We start from the raw sequence: 12963 nt of genomic DNA, 5'->3' as shown, positions 1-12963 counted from the left end.
AGGCCACAGACCCAAACCAGCCCATCCCCTGGGGGTTGGGTCTCCTGATTTGTGTAATCGGAAATAAAGTTGTTTGCATTACTCTCAAATAAAAGGACAGTAGCATTGTTCTAAGGTATTCTAGAAGTGCCATAGTAGGGAAAAGTTCTGCTGAAAACTGTAGGGATGTTTAGTCATTTTAGGGAAATACAGGAAACTGGATGAATTCGAGGTTTATTTATCTTCCTTCAAGACAGCTACTAGTAATCTGCAGAAAGATGACTGGGAAATAAATCAGGAAAACTGAGCCCAAAGTGAGGTGCAAAGGTTCTAAACGGCTCAGTGGTCAATGATGTCATGGTATGCATTAGCTGAATCTGTGTTGTGAGTTCTAAAATTATACTGAGATATTGGGGAAAAACAAAGGCTCAGCTATGCTTTCAGCAGATCTCAGTTCCTTTGACAGTTCCTTGAGTGGTCACTACTCCTACTGTGATGAGCCACCACTGACCTGGGCACTCTGCTCTGTTCTTGTCACAGTTACAAGGTGAGCTTTCTTTAAAAGATTATTTGACTAGCAATTGGCCTTGCCCATTGGCTTGTGACCTTCATGAACACATGCATCACTTCTTTTTCTGAGACAGAGTCTCACTCTGTCGGCCAGGCTGCAGCGTGGTGGCACAATCTTGGCTCACTGCAACCTCGACCTCCCAGGTTCAGGTAATCCATCCACCTCAGCCTCCTGAGTAGCTGGGACTACAGGTGAGGGCCACCATGCCTGGCTGGTTTTTGTATTTGTTGTAGAGATAGCATTTCATCAAATGAGCCACCTGTCTTGGCCTCCCATAATGCTGAGATTACAGGCATGGGCCACCATGCCTAGCTGTTTTTATTTTTCTTTAATTTTTTAATAATTTAATCCTTGGTGACTGACACATATGGGGGGCTCAAAACAAGTTTGAGTGAATTTATAAAAGTAGTACAATGTGACTTTTAAAAATAATTGTAATAGCTGGGTGTGGTGGCTCAGATCAACACTTTGGGAGGCCAAAACAGGCAGATCACAACATCAGGAGATTGAGATCATTCTGGCCAACATGGTGAAACTTCATCTCTACTAAAAATACAAAGATTAGCTGAGCATGGTGGTGGGTGCCTGTGGTCCTAGCTACTTAGGAAGCTGAGGAAAGAGAATCACTTGAACCCGGCAGGTGGAGGTTGCAGTAAGCCAAGATCATGCCTCTGCACTCCAGTCTGGCAACAGAGCGAGACTTCATCTAAAAAAAAAATAATTATTATTATAATTATAACAATTTGACAATGGAAACACAAATGACCTTAGTGATCTGAAACTTGCATTTTGTACTTTTTGCTTTGATTGCATATTTTGAAACAATAGATGCCTCACAATTTTTCCTTGACTGTTATTTCATTTTCTGTTCCTCAAAGAGCTATAGATACTGGAGGAAACACCAGAGCCCATACAGGGGTGGTTCATTGTGAGAAAAGGTAAGACAAGTAAGTCCCTCTATTTGAAAGCCTGAAACGTTGTTTTTCAGCCGGCACATTGCATGCGTGATCAAACAGATTAATGTGGTTCTAACTGGTAAACCATTAACTAGCCATAGAATATATTCAAGGTCATTCAGAAAGACACACAAGCAAATCCACAAAAGGGGATTAGAAACTCACTGTGTTCAGCTATTCTTGTATTGCTATAAAGAAATACCTGAAGCTGAGTAATTTATAAAGAAAAGCGGTTTAATTGGCTTATGGTTCTGTAGGCTTCAGAAAGTATGGTGCCAGCATCTGCTGGGTTCTGGTGAGGGACTCAGAAACCTTACAATCATAGCAGAAGGCAAAGGGGGAGTAGACATCTCGCATAATGAGAGCAGGAGCAAGAGAGAGAGCGGATGGGGGAGGTGTCACACACTTTTAAGCAACCAGATCTCATGATAACTCACTCACTCTCATGAGGACAGAGCCAAACCATTCATGAGAAACAACAAACATGTTTCCCCAGACTCCAGACTGGGGATTACATCTCAACATAAGATTTGGAGGGACCATCCCAACTATATCGTTCTGCCCCTGCCCTCCCAAATCTCAGGTCCTTCTCATATTGTAAAATAATCTCATGTCCTTCTCACATTGCAAAATAATCTCTTCTCAATAGTTCCCCAAAGTCTTAACTCATTCAAGCTTTAACTCAAAAGTTCCAAGTCCAAATGAATTCCTTCCACCTGTGAGCCTATAAAATCACAAAAAGTTATTTACTTCTGAGATACAATGGGAATACAAGAATTGGGTAAATATTCCTGTTCCAAAAGGTAGAAACCAGCCAAAAGAAAAGGGCTATAGGCCCCACACGAGCCTAAAACCTAGCAGGACAGTTATTAAATATTAAAGCTCCAAAATAATCTCATTCAACTCCATGTCCCACATCCAGTGCAAGAGATGGTCTCCCAGGGCTTTGAGTAGCTCCATCCCTGTGTGTTTGCAGGCACAGCCCCTCAGTTGCTCTCAAATGCTGGATTGAGTGCCTGCAGCTTTTCCAGGTCCAGGGTGCAAGCTGCTGTTGGATCTCTCATACTGCAGTCTGGAGTATGGAGCCCCTTTCCCACAGCTCCATTAGATAGTGCCCTAGTGGGGACTCTGTGTGGGGTCTCCAACCACACATTTCCCCTTGACCCTACCCTAGTAAAAGCTCTCTGTGAAGGCTCCACCCCTGCAGCAGACTTCTGCCAGGGCACCCAGACTTTGCCATACATCCATTGAAATCTAAGGGGAGGCTACAAAGCCTTCTTCACTGTTGCATTCTATGTGCCTTCAGGCTTAACACCACATAGAAGCACGAAGGCTTATGACTTGTGCCCTTTGTAACAGCAGTCAGAACAGCCAGGATGTGGGTACCAGTGACCCAAGGCTGTGCAGGGCAATGGGGTCCTGGGCTTGGCCCACAGAACCATTCTTTCCTCCTAGGCCTCTGGGCCTATGATAGGTGAGGGTGTCTAGAAGAACTCTGAAATGCCTTTGAGGCCTTTTCCCCATTGTCTTGGCTGTCAGTACCTTGCTCCCTTTTAGTCATGCAAATCTTTCTAGCAAGTAGTTGCTCCACAGCCTCTCCTGATAATGATTTTTATTCCTCTCCTGATAATGCTTTTTCTTTCTCTGTCATGTGGCCAGGCTGCAAATTTTCCAAACTTTTAGATCCTGTTTCCCCTTTAAATATAACTTGCAATTTTAAGTCATTTCTTTGCTCCCACATCTGAGCATAGGCTGTTAGAAGCAGCCAGGTTAGCAGCAGTCAGGTCACATGTTGAACACTTTATTGCTTAGAAATTTCTTCCTCCAAATACCCTAACTCATTACTCTTAAGTTCAAACTTCCACAAATCCCTAGGGCATGAACACAATACAACCAAGTTATTATCACTATCAGCATTTTGGTCACAATCATTTAACCAGTTTCTAAGAAGTTCCAAACTTTACCTCTTCTTTCTCTCTTCTTCTGAGCCCTCTGAACTCCTCCATCCTCTGTCCATTAACCAATTCCAAGGCTGCTTCCACATTTTCAGGTATCTTTATAGCAACATCCCACTCCTTGGTACCAATTTTCTGTGTTAGCCCATTCTTATATTACTATAAAGAAGTACCTGAAGCTAGGTAATTTATAGAGAAAAGAGGTTTAATTGGCTCACGACTCTGTAGTCTGTACAGGAAGTATGGTGTTCACATCTGCTTGGCTTCTGGAGAAGCCCCAAGAAACTTCTAATCATGTAGAAGGCAAAGTGTGAGCACAAGTCTCACATGGCCAGAGCAGGAGCAAAAGAGAGGATGAGTGGGAGGTGCCACGTGCTTCTAAACAACCAGCTCTCACAAGAACTCATTCATGCTGGGAGGATAGTACCAAGCCATTCATGAGGAATCTACTCCCGTGACCCAAACACGTCCCCCAAGGCCCTACCTCCAACAATGAGGATTATATCTCAACATGAGATTTGGAGTGGACATCCAAACTGTATCACCCAGAAATGGGCTGACTTCAAGGTTTTGCAGTACCTGAGATAATGTATGCACTGCTGAGGATCATGGAGGCTTCTAAAAGCAAGGGTTAATGAGAGAGAGATATTGATCCCAGCTTTGAATATGAAGAGGAAAAAAAAGAAGCAGAGTTTAAATGTTGTCGGTTCTCAAACACAGAGATGAAGGCTCAGGGAATAACCTTAGAAGAAAGATACTGCATTGTCAGAAGACTGAAAGAAAACAAAATAAATTTTTTAAAAAAATTTGTGGAGGATGGGGTGAGGTTTCAGGTTAGCAGTAGTAAAATTCTCTTTTCTACTACGGGCACTTTATTCACAGTCTGCTTATCATGTGAGAAGGCATCACACACATTAAAAGGGAATAATTTCATTTCCTTCCTTTTCTAAGTGATTTACAAGAAACTCATTGCATAGATTTTTTCAAATCAACTAAATGCTCTCAAAGTTTAACAGTTGTTTCATATGAAGCATAATTACTGAAAATGCTGGGCTCTATTAATAGAGGCATATTTGTCAGATTATGGAAGGCCATGATCCCACTATAAGAATCACAACAACTTTGAATATTTGTTATTTCTTAATTTTTGCAACAACTGTGAGAGGCAAACAACTAAAGAGGCCCTGAATCCCACCCTGTGTTTAGAGGAACAGGCATGCATCCATTTTGTGACCTTGGGAAATCCTTTTACCAGCTCCACAGAGTTGTTAATAAAAGAATTCATGAGCTGATACATGAAAAGCACTTACTTGGTGTAGGGCCGGGACTTAGCAAACAATAAATAGCCGCAATCATTTGATTATTTGACAAACAAGAAATAGATTCCTTTCCTTATGTGACTTGTCCAAGACTTCACAATTGGAAGAAGTAGAGCCAGGACTGCAATCCAGGCTCAGCTCTGTTTCACACCCCAAGTCTCTTCTTCACTCGCTCCTCAGCTGCCTGTTCCCTTGATCGTGCCATGGTAACGTCACAGACAAGACCTTTGCTTTGCCAAGATCTGATGTTGACATAATATCCCATGCTATCTCCAAGCTTCTTCCTTGAGGTTGAATGTTGCCATGTTGCTCAAGTCTCCCGTGGTCAGTTACATCTCCCTGACGATCTACTCTGCTAAGTACATTCCCTCTGCTTGCAAAATACTTAAATGAACAAACTAAGCAGATAAACTAACAAAATAAGCAGATAAACACACCTTCACACCTTGCTGCCAGCTCATTGCCTGAGTCTATCTTGTTCCTTTGCCACATGCACAAATTTTTGAAGAGCAGGCCCCTGTCTATCCCTGCACCATCCTCTCTCTCTTCAGCCCTTGCAGTCTGGCTCTAACCCTCCTTTGTGTGGAAACCCAGAGGTCCCATGACCACTGCTATAGCTGAGCCATTGCTCTGTCTTCTGTTTGTCAACCTTGACAGCACCTAGAATCTCTAAGCACCCCCCAAGCCTCCTGCCCTTGGCTCTCTGTCTCCCTTTCATACTATCTTGCCTCACTCCAACTTTGCCAACTTGTCTGGTTTCTTTTCTTGATTCTTCTTCCTACTCTTTCCTGACTTGCTCAATTTCTTTTAAGAATCAGAGAATTTCAGAATAAGAAATCTAAAATGTTATCTGGTTCAATAGTGATCCACTGTCCTCCCCACTGCCGCCAATATCCCCAGCTGGTGCCTCTCTAGGCCCTGCAGTGGTGGCATTGGGCTCTCCCTGCCTGGGTGCAGGGCAGTGGACCTTTACCTGGCTGCCGATACTGGGGAGCCAGACTGCCTTCCCACGGCTCCTTTAACTCTGCCTTGCGAGATCTTCCCTGGCCCCTGCACCATCACCCCAGACACCAAGGCTCTCGCCTCTGCCTGATCTCTCCCCACAACCCTGAGGTTTTCTCTCTCCGGATAACAGCCCAATTTCTTCAGCTGCAATTCATTACATATAGTTTCTTTTTCTCCACTCCCCTGTCACTGCACTTATTCCAGTTTTCCCAACCATAAACTCTGAATTTTGATTGCCTCAAAGAATCTGCACACAATATAGCAGAGTGCTCACCACTCCAGTTCAGGAGAAAACACAGCTGGGGGTAGGTCCTCAGCTGGAATGAGGCCCCAGGAGCTAAGTTACCGGGTAGCTAATGAGGAAAAGTGGTGTTCTACCTAATATAGAATAGACAGATGATGACAAACTGATGGCTGGCTGGTTAGGTAGCTGACTGGCTGGCAGGCTGGCTGGCTGGATATGGATGGATGGATGGATGGATGGATAGATGGATGATAGAGGTGGATGAATGGATGGATGGATATGGATGGATAGATATGGATAGATGGATATGGATGGATAGATATGGATGAACGGATGGATGGATATGGATGGATGGTCATGGATGGATGGATATAGATGGAGGTGGATGGAGGGATGGATGGATGGATGGATGGATGGATGGGTATGGATGGAGACAGATGGATGGATGGATGCTATGGATGTATGGATGGAGATGGATGGATGGATGGATGGCTATGGATGGATGGATGGAGATGGATGGACAGACATGGATGGATGGATATTGATGGAGATGGATGGTTATGGATGGATGTATATGGATGGATGGATGGATGGATGGATATGGGTGGATGAATGGATATGGGTGGAGATGGATGGATGGATGGGTGGATGCTATGGATGCATGGATGGCTATGGATGTCTGGATGGAGATGCATGGAGACAGATGGATGGAGATGAATGGAGACGGATGGATGGGTATGGATGGATGGATGGATGGATGGTTATGGATGGATGGATGTGGATGGATAGATATGGATGAATGGATGGATGGAGATGGATGGATGGATGAATGGATGGATGGATGGATATATAGATAGATAGGTAGATAGACATATAGATAGACTAGATTCATACATAAGAAAGAATGTTAAAACACAGATATGCAAAATAAAAGTTGTTTGCTGAAGTGTGCAGAAAGCTGACCAGAAACAGTAAATGTGAGTTTGAACCTAGGTGCTCCACATGTGCATGGAGTTTGTCCCACTGCACTTATGAGTAAGGTGTGGGGCAGTCACTTCTTGTCGTCCTGATCACGCGGCTGTGCCAAGTCCTGGTCCAGGTCTCTGCTTCTCCATCTGTTTTTCTCAAACCCTTTACCACACTCTGAAATTATCCCGTCTCACTTGCTTTTCTTTCTTTCTTTTTTTTTTTTTTTTTTTTTCCTATACCCCAACTGCAGTCCTGGGAAGGCAACTATCTTGTTCACGGCAGTGGTGCAGTACCTAGCATGTAGCAGCTCGGTAAATATTGATTGGACCAGTAAGCGGTTTTAATAAATGGATGCATTCTGTGTACTCACAGAGGAGGGTGCACTAAGACAGCAAAATTAAAAACGCCAAGGAATGAGCAGCGTTGCTAGTGCTGTTTCGCCATCGTGTGGCCTTTTTGACCATTGCAGCTACGAGCTCGTGGCTGGATTTATACCCAAGGATAACACCTGTGTTTGCCTCGTTGGCTGGCTGGTGGCAGGAAGTCAGAGGCTGATAGGACTTACTGCACCCACCTGCTTCTCCTGTACTGATCTTTCTATCTTTGCGCTGTCTTTAGAGCTAATGTTTGAGGTGCACGTTTGGCTTCTGCTTTTCTCATTGTGAAGTGTTTATCAATCCATTACACCTGGCTGCAAATGACTACTAATTCCAAATCTCAGATCGGAAGTTCACACTCCTCATATCAGCATTTAAAGTGACAAAGCTTCTCCCTAAACACTGATTCAGCTGCATCCCACGAATTTTAATATGTTGTATTTTTGTTGTCATGCACATCAAAATATTTACTAATTTCCGCCCTTGATGTAATTTTTGGCCCATGAACTATTTAGAAGTGTGTTCTTTAATTGCCAGATATTTAGAGGGTTTTTCTAAATATCTTGTTACTAATTTCTAAGTAAATTCCATTGTGCTCAGAAAGTATACTTTGCAGGACTTCAGTGCTTTTAATAAGACTTGTTTTATGTTCAGCATCTTGTCCATCTTAGCAAACGTCTTATGTGCATTGGAAAAGAATGTGATTGTGCAGCTGCTGAACCTAGTGTTCTGTAAATATCAACGAGATGGAAGTGGTTGGTTCTGCTGTTGTGGTCATCCCTGTCTTTAATGATATTTCGTCAGTTTGTTCTATCAATTACAGATATATATATATGTAAATTCTTAGCTATAATTGTGAAGTTGTCAGTATTTCCTAGTTCTTTTCATTTTGCTTTATGTATCTAAGGCTGTGTATTTTACAAAATTAATTACTAAATCTTGATGAATTGTCAGTCTATGATTATAACAGTGAAATGTCTCTAATAATGCTCTGATATTACATGTCTCACTCCAGCCTTTTTATCCCTGTCATTTGCTCATGGTATGTCTTTTTTGTTCCATTTCTTTTAACCTACCTTTGTCTTTATATTTAAAGCATGTCTCTTTCTCTTTTTTTGTTGTTTTTGTTTTTGTTTTTTGAGACTAAGTCTCACTCTGTCGCCCAGGGTGGAGTGCAATGGTGCTCACTGCAACCTCCACCTCTGGAGTTCAGGTGATTCTTCTGCCTCCACCTCCCAAGTAGCTGGGATTACAAGCACCTGCCACCATACCTAGGAAATTTTTAGAGATGGATTTTACCATTTTGGTTAGGTTGGTCTCAAACTCCTGACTTCAGTTGATCCACCAGCCTTGGCCTCCCAAAGTGCTGTGATTACAGGTGTGAGCCACTGCACCTGGCCTAGAGCCCGTCTCCTGTAGCCAGCATACAATATGCTATTATTTTTATCCATTTCAACAATCTCTGGCTTTTGACTAGAGTATTTAGACTATTAACATTTACTGTAAGTATGAATACGGTTGGTTCAAGACTTCCATTTTATTGTTTTCCGTTTGTTCCCTCTGCTTTGGTTTCTTGAGTCCCCCTTTCCTCACTTCTTCTGGATAATGTACATTGTAGTATTTCATTTTAATTCATCTACGGGCTTTTCAGCTACATCCTTATGCATGTTTTAGTGTTTGCTCTATGGGTTAAAATATATATACCTAGTTTTTCACATTTGACATAGAGTTAACTTGTCTCAATTTCTTTATTATGTATGTGTGTATGTGTGTGTGTGTGTGTATATATATATAAAGTAATATATAGGCCGGGCGCGGTGGCTCAAGCTTGTAATCCCAGCACTTTGGGAGGCTGAGGCGGGTGGATCACGAGGTCAAGAGATCGAGACCATCCTGGTCAACATGGTGAAACGCCGTCTCTACTAAAAATACAAAAAATTAGCTGGGCATGGTGGTGTGTGCCTGTAATCCCAGCTACTCAGGAGGCTGAGGCAGGAGAATTGCCTGAACCCAGGAGGCGGAGGTTGCGGTGAGCCGAGATCGCGCCATTGCACTCCAGCCTGGGTAACAAGAGCGAAACTCCACTTCAAAAAAAAAAAAAAAAAAAGTGATATATACAATAAGTGATATATAATAAAGTAATATAATAAAGTTTAGAAGTTTTATACATACATATACATATATATGTATATGTATAGACAGAGAGAGAGAGAATGAGAAAGAGTCTCATTCTGTTGCCCAGGCTGGAATTTAAATTTAAGCAAAACAAAGAAAACTTGCAGACATATTGGACCCTCTACCGCTGCCACCCACATTGACCTGTATGCTACAGATGTCTTAGATTATGTCTACACACATTGAACACCCCACCAGCCAATATTATAATTTTTGCTTTCAATAGTCGTAAGTGTTTGAGAGAAGTTCAGAGGAAAAAATACATTATCCCAGCTATTTATCGTTGATATCCCTTTTATTACTGAAAAGCCAAGTTTCCCCAAAGGGTCATTTTTCTGCAGCATGAAGAACTTCATTTCACATTTCTTGTAGAGGGGTCTGGTTTTCTTATTTTTCTTCCATCTGAGAATATCTTGTCATTGCCTTTATTCTTGAATTTCTTTATTGTGTGTGTATGTGTGTGTGTGTGCATGTAATATATAATGAAGAAAGTATATAATAAAGTTTAGAAGAGATATATATATATATACATATATATATACATATATATATGTATATATATATATATATATATATATACACATATATAAATATAGACAGAGAGAGAGTGGGAAAGAGTCTCATTCTGTTGCCCAGGCTGGAGTGAAGTGGTACAATCTCGGCTCACTGCAACCTCCATTTCCCGGGTTCAAGCAATTCTCATGTCTCAGCCCCCCAAGTAGCTGGGATTACAAGTGTGCACCAACACACCTGGCTCATTTTTTATTTTTGTATTTTGTATTTTTGGTAGCAATGGAGTCTTGTCGTGTTAGCCAGACTGGTCTAAAACTCCTAGTCAAATGATCCACCTTCCTCAGCCTCCCAAAAGGCTGGGATTACAAGCATGAGCCAACATGCCCAGCCCTTAAGGATATTTTTGTTTGATAGAGAAGTCTGGATTGACAGTTCTTGCTTTCAGTAAATGTGTTGTTCTACTGTCTTCTGGTCTCCACAGTTCCTAATGTGACATCTGTGTTTGTAATAATTCCAACTATTATCTCCCTGGATGTGCCATTTTTCTCTAGCTGCTTTAAAGAATTTTTCTTTATATGTGGATTTCAACAATTTCATTATTGTTGTTTTATTTGAGTATATCTTTCACCAAACTGGGAAAAATTTTAGCCATTATTTCTTCAAATATATATTTATATATTTTTTTTTGAGACAAAGTCTCACTCTTGTCACCTAGGCTGGAGTGCAGTGGCTTGATCTTGGGTCACCGCAACCTCCACTTCCCGGGTTCAAGCGATTCTCATGCCTCAGCCTCGCAAGTAGCTGGGATTACAGGCTACTGCCACCAGGCCTGGCTAATTTTTTTGTATTTTTAGTAGAGACAGGGTTTCACCATGTTGGTGAGGCTGGTCTTGAACTCCTGACCTCAGGTGATCCACCCACCTCAGGCTCCCAAAGTGCTAGGATTACAGGCATGAGCTACCATGCCTGGCCTCTTCAAGTATTTTTTTCTGCACCAATCTGTTTTCCTGATCCTCTAGAATTTCAATGACACATATTGTAGACCTTTTGACATTTGCTTACAGCTTCCTGCATTTTGTCATTTTTTTCAATAATGTTTCTCTTTGTCCTTCAGATTGGATTATTTTTATTGATTTACCTTTAGGTTCTCTGACACTTTATTCTTTTCTCTCCATCCTGCTATTGAACTCATCCAGTATATTTCTAACTTTGGTTTATCTGTTTCTCAGATCTAAGTTTTTATTTTAGCTCTTTTTAATGATTTATATTTTTCTGCAGTCATTACTATCATTCTGTTTATTCCAATCATATTTACCATTACTTCATTAAGCATAATGACAACAGTTGCTATAAAGTCCTGGTCTCATAATGTCAACATCTGTACATCTTGGGGTTGACATTTGTTTATTGTTTTTTTCATTTGAAGATTAGTCACATTTTTTTCTAATTCTTTGTAGAAACTTTTGGATTTTAATAGATATTTGAATAATATATTGATTCTGAGTCCCATTATAATCCTCTGAAGAATACTGATGCTTTTGTTTTCATAGACAGCCCAGTTAGATTCTGACCACAAATTTAGTCTTTAGTCTTGTTTTCTTGCTGGCAGAGTTTCTAATCTCAGTTTCCTTCTCAAAGCTTTTGTTACGCTTTTTTGGGATCTGTTCTGCCCATTCACAGCTGAGGCCTAATATCAAGACTAATAAGTTCAAAAGCAAAGTTAGAAATCCCCATCTTTGGCTTTTTTGTCCAAACTGGTATTGCCATCTCAGACAACCATGATGTTAAACTGTACTTACTGATTTTGACAAACTCTCTGAAGATAGGCTGTCACCGCTGAGCAGGCTCTGTATCAGAGCAAACAAAGATAAATCCTCTGAATGGGTCTTTTCCAAGGAGTTGCCCAATGGGCCAGACATTGACAACTCTCTTGGTTGCTTCCAAAATTTAACAATTATTTTTAAAATGGGGCTCTAAGCATTTGTGAGAAGGTTGTTGTGCAGACCTTTTGTGGAGCAGAGAGGGGCAAGGTTCCTACATAAGACTGTGTAACTATTTTCCTGTCAAGTTTAGAAGTTAAACCACTGGCCAAAACGTAAAAGGTAACTACCTATGGACTCTGAAAAGTCACAAAGTCAGGTGAATTGTGAAGGGGAGTTAAAAAGTTGAGGAAACTACATGAAATTTAATACATTTCCTGATTAATTTTAACGAGGATGCCGAGGCAATAAAATGAGGGGAAAATAGTCTTTTCCACAAATGATGCTGTGAAAATGAGATATCAGCATCTAAAACAATGAAGTTGGGGCCGGGCGCGGTGGCTCAAGCCTGTAATCCCAGCACTTTGGGAGGCCGAGGCGGGTGGATCATGAGGTCAAGAGATCGAGACCATCCCAGTCAACATAGTGAAACCCCATCTCTACTAAAGATACAAAAAATTAGCTGGGCGTGGTGGCGCATGCCTGTAATCCCAGCTACTCAGGAGGCTGAGGCAGCAGAATTGCCTGAACCCAGGAGGCGGAGGTTGCGGTGAGCCGAGATCGCGCCATTGCACTCCAGCCTGGGTAACAAGAGCAAAACTCTGTCTCAAAAAAAAAAAATTAAATTAAAATAAAAATAAATAATAAATAAATAAATAAATAAACAATGAAGTTGGAATCTTTCTCACCCCACACACAAAAATCAACCCAAAATGTATCTAAAATAAACATGTAAGAGGCAAACATATAAAACTCTTAGAAGAAAATACTGGAGTAAGTCTTCATGACCTTTAGTTGGACAATGTTTTTTAGATATGACACCAAAAGCACAACTAACAATAACAATTAAAAAAAAAAAAAAAAGTAGAGGCCGGGCGCGGTGGCTCAAGCCTGTAATCCCAGCACTTTGGGAGGCCGAGG

General features: G+C 41.4%; 1 non-coding gene across 1 annotated transcript; it reads left to right on the top strand.

The window, feature by feature from the left end:
• Positions 1 to 323: 323 nt before the first annotated feature.
• Positions 324 to 391, top strand: LOC120363480 (small nucleolar RNA SNORD45). The gene has a single exon (XR_005579025.2). It is a non-coding gene; the product is annotated as a small nucleolar RNA SNORD45 (small nucleolar RNA).
• Positions 392 to 12963: the final 12572 nt, after the last annotated feature.

The sequence above is a fragment of the Saimiri boliviensis genome, chromosome 4 (genome assembly GCF_048565385.1).
Source record: "Saimiri boliviensis isolate mSaiBol1 chromosome 4, mSaiBol1.pri, whole genome shotgun sequence".
Classification (NCBI taxonomy): domain Eukaryota; kingdom Metazoa; phylum Chordata; class Mammalia; order Primates; family Cebidae; genus Saimiri; species Saimiri boliviensis.
This window is presented reverse-complemented; position numbering and strand designations above follow the sequence as displayed.